The following is a 9,819-nucleotide window of genomic DNA, read 5'->3' as shown; positions in this document are numbered from 1 at the left end:
TGGGGAGGGAGAGTATTGGGGATTCAACTCAAGGGCACTCAACCACTGAGCCACATCCCCAGCCCTATTTTGTACTTTATTTCGAGACAGGGTCTTACTGAGTTGCTTAGTGCCTTGCCATTGCTGAGGCTGGTTTTGAACTCTCAATCCTCCTGTCTCAGCCTCCCGAGCTAAGTGGGATTACAGGCATGCACCACCGCACCCACCGGGTTAAACTTTTATAGAATGTACTTCCCCTTTTCTACCAGCTGTTGGGGTCTGGAGCTTTCTCCTTTGAACTTGTCAAACTTTTGCCTACTCCATACAGCCTCTGATTTCCCCCTGACTTTCTGGTCACTGTTTAACTCATCAGATACCAAAGCAATTATAATAAAAATTTAAAAACAGGGTGTGAAGCCATCACCTCCAAATAAATAGCCACTTTTCTGGAAATGTTCCCCCACTGTTGTAGGGACAAACGAGGCAAGGCACCGAGATAGCAGGAAACAGTTTTATTTGACTGCAGCCAGGTCCAGAGGGCACAGCTCTTGCTGTAATCAATCAATCCCCTGAACCCCGAGTTCAGGGAGTTTCAGAGTTTTATACCCAGTGTGTAAGGGGAGGGGCTCAGAAGTTCACAGTCTGCAGAAGTTCACATAAAAGCAGCTTTTTCTTTCACTGTTCTGGGCAAGTTAACCCTTCAAGGACAACACCTGAGAAGGGGGGAGCTTCTTCTCCCCTTTCTTTCCTCCCCTGCCAGCTGTTACCATGGAGCCCAGTTGTAACTTATCTTAAAAATGTAGACATCTCTGTGAAGCCCAGCTCAAGGCCAGAGGCTTTGTTTGCACATTTCTACAAACTACTATACTGGATACGTTTGTGAAAAACTAGTAAGGGGGTGTCCAGCACCTGGAGTGCTGGTATCTTCTCGGCCAGTGGCCAAGTAAACAGGGTGACAGGAAAATAAGGAAGTTTATCTACATTGGACTCTTTTGCTGACAGTCCTAAAATCAGCCATGGTGAAGAGGGCTTTTCTGTGGGGAAAGCGGGTGCCACTTCACCACCAGAAAAAAATAAAGGTTCTAGGACTGAGGTTTCAGGAGATTTCTGTTAGAAGACTTAATGTCAGTTTCTTACTTTGCAAATAAAATAATTTTCCACAGGACTGAATGAGACAGGGAGTGAAGATATCTTGAATACAACAGAAAGGCATCAAGATATAATTTTTAAATAATGATATAAATTACTGTACTAGTCAGGGCTTTCCAGAGAAACAGAACCGATAGGGCGTGTGTGTGTGTGTGTGTGTGTGTGTGTGTGTGTAGTTTTATTTTAAGGAACTGGCTTACACAATTATTGAGATTCACAAGTCAAAAGGTCTGCAAATAGCAAACTGGAGACTCGGGGGAGATAGTACTATAGTTCTGGTTGGCATCTGAAGGCCTGAGAACCAGGAGAGCTGTTAAGATGGCTCTAGTCCAAAGGTAGTAAGCTTGAAACCTAGAAAGAGATTACTTCTCTGTTTGAGTTCAAAGGCAAGGAAAGGCTGATGTTCCAGCATGACGGTTGTCAGGTAGGAGGAGTTCCCTCTCACTCAATAGAATTTTTAGTTCTGCTCAAATCTTCAATTGATTGGATGAGGCTCACCATGTTAAATAGGTCAATCTGCGTTATTTATCTATTGATTAAAATGTTAAACATGCTGGATTCTGTGATACATCCCGTTAATCCCAGTGACTCAGGAGACTGAGCCAAGACGACTGCAAGCTGGAGACCAACCTGGGCAACTTAGCAAGACCCCATCTCAAAATGAAAAATAGAAAGCACTGGAAATGTGGCTCAGGGATGGAGTGCTTGCTCAGCAGGCCCAGGCCTTGGGTTCAGTTCCTAATACTGAAAAAAAGTTAAACTCATCCAAAAAAAATATCCTCACAGAAATACCCATAATACTCTTTGGTCATATGTTTGGGAACCTCATAGTCCAGTGCACATAAAATCAACCATCACAGTTAACCCGTACTTGTTGAATATTTTTCAAGTATGTTATTTTTAAATTAACTCATTTAACCCTCACAACAGATTTAAATATTTTAATTTTATTATTCCAGTTTTATAGATGAGGAAGTTAAAGCTTGGGAGGTTAAATAAATCGACTGAGATGGTACAGCCTCAGCAATTTAGCGAGACCCTAAACAATTTAGTGAGACCCTGTGTCAGAAAGGGGCGGGGGGAACAGGGGACCTGGGGATGTAGCTCAGTGGTTAAGTGTCCCTGGGTTCAATGCCTGGTACCCAAACAAAAACAAAACAAAACCCCAAAACAGCAGCAACAAAACACCCTGTACTGCAAAGAGGGGTATCTCATATCTGATATAAATTCTGCAGCCCCCTATCAGCTTCAAATTTTCTGCATTGATGTTACATTTTTTCAACTTTAATATATTATCTGTTCAGGGACCATCCATAAACACATGAAAGTGTTAATCACATCCTTATAGAATCATGGTATGTTTTTTGTTTGCGTTTTGCTGAAATGAGTGTTTTGTCTTTTTTTATATGGAGAAGAGAACAACTGAGGAAACTGACTTTGGGGGGAAATATTACATTTGTTCATGTTTTTATTAGGAAATACAAGTATTTAATCATAATTTGCAGGCTGCAGAGTTTTCGCAGGAGTAGGAGTCCAAAGTCCAGGCAACAGCACTGCCCCAGCAGTGAACACATGAGCAAAGCATTTGTTTTCTGAGTATTCTGTCCAAAGGCTTTAACACTGACATTTCCTCTACATCCTGCCCACCCCCATACCCAAACACGGACTGATTTCAAAAGGAAGGAGGGAAAATGAATTCAAGTTTTAAAAGTTTTTCTGTAGAAGTCTTGCACAGATCTTGGTCAAACTAATGTCTCAATGCTTTACATTTTGTTTCCATCGTTCATTCACGTTCATCTTATTTCCTAATCGGCGAATGTTCACACAGGGAAACCCAATTGACATTGTCTCTGGCAAGTCTGATGAATCATCTTTCCCTTTTTTGCTCTTACATATTGATGTTTTTGTTATCACTCCTCAAAAATATTCCTACTCATGAATGATTTTTAGTTCTGTCCATCCTATAACATTCCTCATCTAGCATATATTTTATTTCAACATTATGCCTAATTGGTTACATACATAATTCTTAGTTATGATTTCTTTTTTCATTTGAAAAAAAGTTTTGAAAGTTTGAAAGTTTTCTTTGTCTTCTAAAGTACACCTAGAATGATTTTCCTGAATTCCTGTTTTGTCTGTTTCAAGACTTCTGTTTCAGAGGGTACACGCTCTCTCACTCCTCTAGTCCTCAGGCATTGTTATTTTGGCATGAGAGTTTGTGTTTGGGGCCAGGAGTAACGGCTGTTCTCCCCAGTGCTGTGTTGGGGAAGCATTGGAGTCCTGCCGGGTCTGTGTTCCTCAGGGTGTATTTACACGGGGGCGGTGGGAGTGGGTGGGGAAGGGGGTGGGGATAAGCACTTCCCTGGTGATGAGCTCCAGACCCTGCAGAACCATGTGGACAATCGGTTTGCTGCTACCTCACCAGGAGATGCCCAGGTTTAGCATTTAAGGTGCTAGGAAGCAACAGTACTGGGAGAAGATACCAGTGTGAGGATTTAGAAATGAAAGTGACATTTTTGGAGTAGATTAGTGGATCTGTAGCTCTTTTTATCCACTGGGCACCACAATGGGGTTTTTATGATGTTTCCTCTCCTACACCCCTCCCCAGCCATCCTCCACCCCAAGCTCCAGCTATTTCCCCTCCCCAGCCCTGCCTCTGCCCTGATATATTTATACTGGGCATCCTGCAGATGCTTCAAGAATTGTTTAAGAAAAATTTTTTTTTTCTTTTAGTATGGGGTATTGAACTCAGGAGCACTTAACCACTGAGCCACATCCCCAGCCCTTTTTTGTATTTTGTTTAGAGACAGGGTCTCATTGAGTTGTGTAGGCCCTCACTAATTGCTGAGTCTGTCTTTGAACTCATGATCCTCCTGCGTCAGCTTGCCGAGCTGCTGAGATTACAGGCATGTGCCACTGTGCCCAGCTCATGAATTTTTAAAGTTACCTTTTCTTCAAATTTATACTTTCCCCCTGTTCAGGTGCTTTTCAGGTAGATTTAGGAAGAAGCATTCAACACCCTATGGCAATTACCATATTGCCAGGCAGTAAGTTTGACATGATCAAATCTATGCAAATGTCAGTTGTGATGATAACTAGAACAAATACTGCTAATTATCTATGAATAAAACTCCAAAAACTTTAAAGAGAGAGAGAAAGAAAGAAAAGGGGAAAGGAAGAAAAAGAAATTACTCTTGCCAATTGGGTATTTTTGTGACTTATGTTTTGTTATTGACATAAAATGGTTGTGAAAACAGAAAAACATTTTTTTTTTTTCAAACTGTTTAAAGGTATGTGGAGGTGAATGCTTGACAATAGATGCTGGAGAAAAGATGACACAGGACACCCTCACTGATGATCACTGGCAACTTCACCACCTCTAACTAGGTTCCCCCCACCCCATGCAGATGCCAAGTCACTCCCACTTGAGACCCCATATCATCTTGCTAGGTCTGTCCCCTGGAGGGTGTATTACATACACAAGGACACACCTGGCACAGAGAAGCAGATCCAGACACTAGCACTCCTTGTGATTCTGAGAAACTTCCTCCCAGCCCATGCCCTTTCCCCTACTTTTCTCGGCAACTCTGACTCAATGAGATAGGAATCTAAGCACACTACCCACAGGGCTCAACACTCCTTCCTCACCAAACTCTGCAGGGTTTGGAATCAAAGGTCTGTATTTCACCCCAGGCATCATAAAAAGTAAGACGTGGCAAATAAGAGATTGGCCTGACAAGCAGCAAAATCACAAATATTGTTGGCTTTCTCCTTTCCACAACAGAACCCATATGTGGGTAAAAATGAAAGAGCCCTAGATTTGCAGCTGTGGCAGTTTAGATCCATTTTCAGCCACTGTCACTCTTCACACATCCCATAGACAGGTTATTTAATCTCTCAAAGTCTCAATGTTTGTGTCTCCTGAAAGGGACACTTCTAATTCAGGTCAACTTCACAGAACTGTTGTAAGTACAGACCATGTGCATTTGGAAACTGAAAGAGCACCAGGTATACTTGCTCTGGATTAGTATCATTATGAAATAAACAATTAATATCCAAAAATATAACATTAAAATATAACACCAAACATATAACATCTCCCTAGGTCTACACTTGCTATAGATATAGCTTTTGTACCCACTTTCTGATACCTAGAATTCCAAAAGCTTTTTTTCCCTTTTGGCTGAAGTTAAAAGTGCCAATCTGCATAGAGGAGATTACTTCGATTGATCAGTCATGGGAACCTAGGGAAAGTGCATTTTCAGTGCCTTTGTTAAAAGGACTATGGCTTTCTGAGGTACAAGAAACAGAACTTTTGTGGGCAAAAAAAAAGAAAAATCTAGATGCTTGGGAACTCTGTTTATAATTTTGCTCTCCTAAACCAATTTTCTTAGCAGCATTGCTTAAAAAACAAACACTGGTTTTGCAATATTTTGCCCTAGATGTCTAAACTTTTTAATCCCTATAATCAATTTCTCTGACTCTTAATGTTTATAAAATACCTAACACATATTTTTGATTAATCCTACTTTTCATTAATAGGAATTGAAGGAGCTCAAAATCTCAAAGCAAAAATGAAAAGTCTTTTCCTTTAAGAAGTATCAAAATAAATGTGGATTCATTTAGGGATTGGAGAGGTGGTGTCTTCTTTAGATGAAACAATTATGATGCGTTCTCTTCAAAAGTGCATATCACAGTGCTTGGTGGCACATGCATGTAAACTCAGCAGCTTGGGTGGCTGAGGCAGGAGGATTGCAGGTTCAAAACTAAGCTTCAGCAACTTAGCAAGATCCTGTCTCAAAATTAAAAGTAAAAAAGGGCTGGGGATGTGACTTAGTGGTTGAGTGCCCCTGAGTTCAATCCCTAGTACAACAAAAAAAGGGGGGAGGGCCTATCAAAGTGCCTAAATTATAATATACACTAAGTAAAGTTTGTATTAGAGTGGATGATTTTGATCTTCAAATTGACTCATTCTGTGCCCATAATCCTACGTGAATATTTGTGTAAGAGCCTAATGTTTCTAACCAGTTCTATCACCTTAGTGAAAAAAAGAGCATGTGAGTATTACCTGGAAGGCAGCTTCAAGGATCGATCAGTGATTTAGAGGAAGACCATGGAACTGTAAGGTCTTGTGGGCTAAGTGAAAAAAAAAAAAGTGCTTTGAGGCGAAGGGAGCACAGCTTTGCTCCTGAGAGGTGTGAGAAACTGAATGTTCAGGACCAACCATTGGATTTGGTGTAAAGGTAATCATTGTTGACTTTGATAAGAGGTATTTCAATGGAGCACTGGGAAACAAAGTCTAACTGGTTGTTTAAAGACAGGAATGAGAGGTAAGGATATGAAATAAGGACAGATTTTTTTTTTTTTTGTACTTGGGGCTGAACCCAGAAACACTTTACCACTGAGCTACATCCCCAGTCTTTTTTATTTTTTAATTTGATAGAGAGTCTTGCTAAGTTGCTGAGGATCTCACTAAGTTGCCCAGGCTGGACTGGAACTTGTAATCCTCTGGCCTCAGTCTCCCAAGTTGCTGGGATTACATGCATGTGGCCACCAGCTGAGGACAGACATTTTAATAAATTTTGCTATACAAGGGGACATAAAGTTGGTGGTACACTCAATAAGACATATAGGGCCAAGAGAGTTTTTAAAGATGGGATGATGCAAGAACAATAAGATAAAAATAACCTAGTAGAAAGGGAAAATTGAACACAAGAAAGAGGGAGGATAACTGTAGGACCGTCCTTATGCAGAAAAGAGGCAAGTAATCACTGTATAAGTGTGACTTTGGCCCTGCACCAAAACGGGGCTGGTTCCTCTCTGTAGGAACAGAGAGAAGGTAGAGTAGGGACTGCAAATAAAGGCAGGTTGCTGAACTTGTTAATGGGAATTGGAGTAGCCCTTTTCTGATTGCTGCTATGTTCTCAATGAAACAAAGGTCAAAGTGATCAGCTGAGAACAAGCAGAGAGGGGATCAAGACAAAAGGAACATTGTTACTAGCCCTCTTGGGATTGAAAAAATTCAGTAGAATGATCAGGCCATGCTAAGGGTCTGTCCACTTGAGGAGCATGTTTGTAAATTTAAAGCTTAGCAGTCAATATGACATTGTGTTCTAATTCGCCCGTGTTAGGTGCTCAGCTGCAAGTTTAGAATAGATCAGGAGCTGGGTTTATACACAGAAGAAGGTTTGCTGGGTCAAAGAGAATTAATGGCAAAATGTATCCAAGGAATTATTTATGATATGCACCATGGCTAACCTGAGCTGAGTAAGGAAAGAAAAGATGTCATGAGCTATGATAAAGGGTGCAAAACTAGGAGAATCAATGGTGGTCCCAGGGGAAGCAAAGATGAAGGTATTTTAAAAGTGAGCTGGAAAAATAGAAGTTGTTAGAAATTGGGATACATGAAAATGAAATTTTGGAGGTGGTATGGGTACTGTAATAATAAGTCAAGCTTATCACCAAGGAGAGAGAAGCTGAAGTCATGGCAGGATAAGAACATGGAAAGGAGAGCTTTACCAAATGGCCAAGGTGGATGAGAGGACTGATGGTGGAGAGGAAGGCTTGATCCATGTGCTTAACTCTTTATGAATGGGGGAAGTAGAGCAAGACTCTTAGTGGACTATAAGAACAAAGGTGCCCTCGGTTGCCAGACTGATGGTGTGTGCTTTAAGTCAGTGGGGATTTTTGAGAACATGGAGAGCAAAAATATTCTGGAGTATCAACAGAGAGCAAAGAGGATACATGCCTTTTTCTAAGCGCTGAAATGCACTGAGTGTTTGTGGCCAGGGTGTGGGGCTTGGGAGGAAACAAAGCACACACCATTTGAAAGAGCTTCAGGTTGACATAGACAAGAAACAATGGGCATTTCAGAGAAGGGATAGGTAATAAAGTAGTTTCTTGATGATAGAACTTTGCAAAAGACTCATTGGAGTGACAGAATGAGGTGGGAGACTGAGTTAGAATAGTAATGAACCAAGATGCATGGAGACAAGAACCTAAAGATGATAGAAGACCTAGGGGTCTCAGACTTTTGGGGACGCCTAGAAGTTCTCTGTTTTAAGGAAACTCTGTCTCCCCAATATAAAAATCACTTTCGATCTTCTGTGTCCTCCCTAGTGTTATATTAGAGAAGAGTGGTTAGCTGAATGAACTAATAAGTGAATACATGACTCTCATAAAAGATAGAGGAAGGGCTGGTGATGTAGCTAAGTGGTAGAACACTTGGTTAGTATGCATAAGACCCTGAGTTTGATTCCCAGTACTGCAAGAGGGGGAGAGGGAGATTGATGCTATGAGAGATTCACTTAGAATATCAGCAGGAAATTTTCTATTGAGAAGTAGAAGAACAGCATGGAAAGACTAGAATCTCAAGTCAAAAGATAAATTTGGGCCCTACTCTGCAACTCACTAGCTGTAAGTTTTGGGGAGGAAAAAAATCACATCTTTCTACATATTTCTGATATCATTTTCTAAAAATATTTTTATAGTAGATGAACACAATACCTATATTTTATTTTTATGTGGTGCTGAGGATTGAACCCAGTGCCTCACATATGCTAGGCAAGCACTCTAACAACCAGCTATATCATTTTTAAAATAAATCTTTTTCCTTAGGAGAGCTTGAACATCAAATGACAGTAACCTCTTTTGGGAGTTCTATACATCTGCTACAGCACTAATCACACCCCAAATGGAAATTGTGTTAGAGCTATACAAACAAAATGATGGCAATAAAGGTAGAAGAAATGTAACTAGTTCAATATAATCTTACACACAGTTCTTTGCCTCTGTGCCAATACCCACTCCCAACTACTTGAAGAACTACTATTTTTTTTGAGAGAGAGAGAGAGAATTTTTAAATATTTATTTTTCAGTTTTCGGTGGACACAACATCTTTATTTTTATTTTATTTTTTTATGTGGTGCTGAGGATTGAACCCAGCACCCCGCGCATGCCAGGTGAGCGTGATACCGCTTGAGCCACATCCCCAGCCCTTGAAGAGCTACTATTAAAAGATTAATTTCCTTTAGTTTTGAAAGATTTTTCTTTTCTTTGTTTTCTTTTTGTTTGTTTGTTTTTTTGTCTTTGTTTTAATACTGGAGATTAACTCCAGGGATGCTCTACTATTGAGCTGTGTCCCCAGACCTTTTTTTTTTGGGGGGGGGGACATGAACTCATTAAGTTGTCAAGTTCAGCCTTGAACTTGCAACCCTCCTGTCTCAGTCACCTGAGTTGCTGGGATTGCAAGCTCCATGCCTGAAAAACCTTTTAGTCACCGTACTTTATTTAAAAATTTTCTTATAATGCATAATACACGAAACCAGTAATAACTAACACCACCAAGAGGATTATGGACAATATATATATATATATATATCTCATCACTCAGATGAGGAGTCAGGGTCCAAGAAAGGCCAGTTGGGGTTTCCACAGATGTGTTAGAAGAAACATCAAAACCTCCCTATTAGGTAGCTGGACAAAAACAAAGCTCCCAGGAGAGACTGAGAAAGGAAGAACCATTCCCACACACACCCAGGAATAGGGCAACTGTGTACATGTTGGACAGATGATGTTTTTCTTTGACTCACCCATGTTCTGAGGGAGACCTTTGGCCCAGTTTTAGAAGCAGGCTGAGCCAAGCTGAGGCGGGGCTTCCTGAGGCAGAAGTTCTAGGGCTCTATAAAGCCC

This window comes from Marmota marmota, unplaced genomic scaffold (assembly GCF_001458135.2).
Source record: "Marmota marmota marmota unplaced genomic scaffold, marMar, whole genome shotgun sequence".
Lineage (NCBI taxonomy): Eukaryota > Metazoa > Chordata > Mammalia > Rodentia > Sciuridae > Marmota > Marmota marmota.
Note: the sequence above shows the minus strand (reverse complement) of the source record.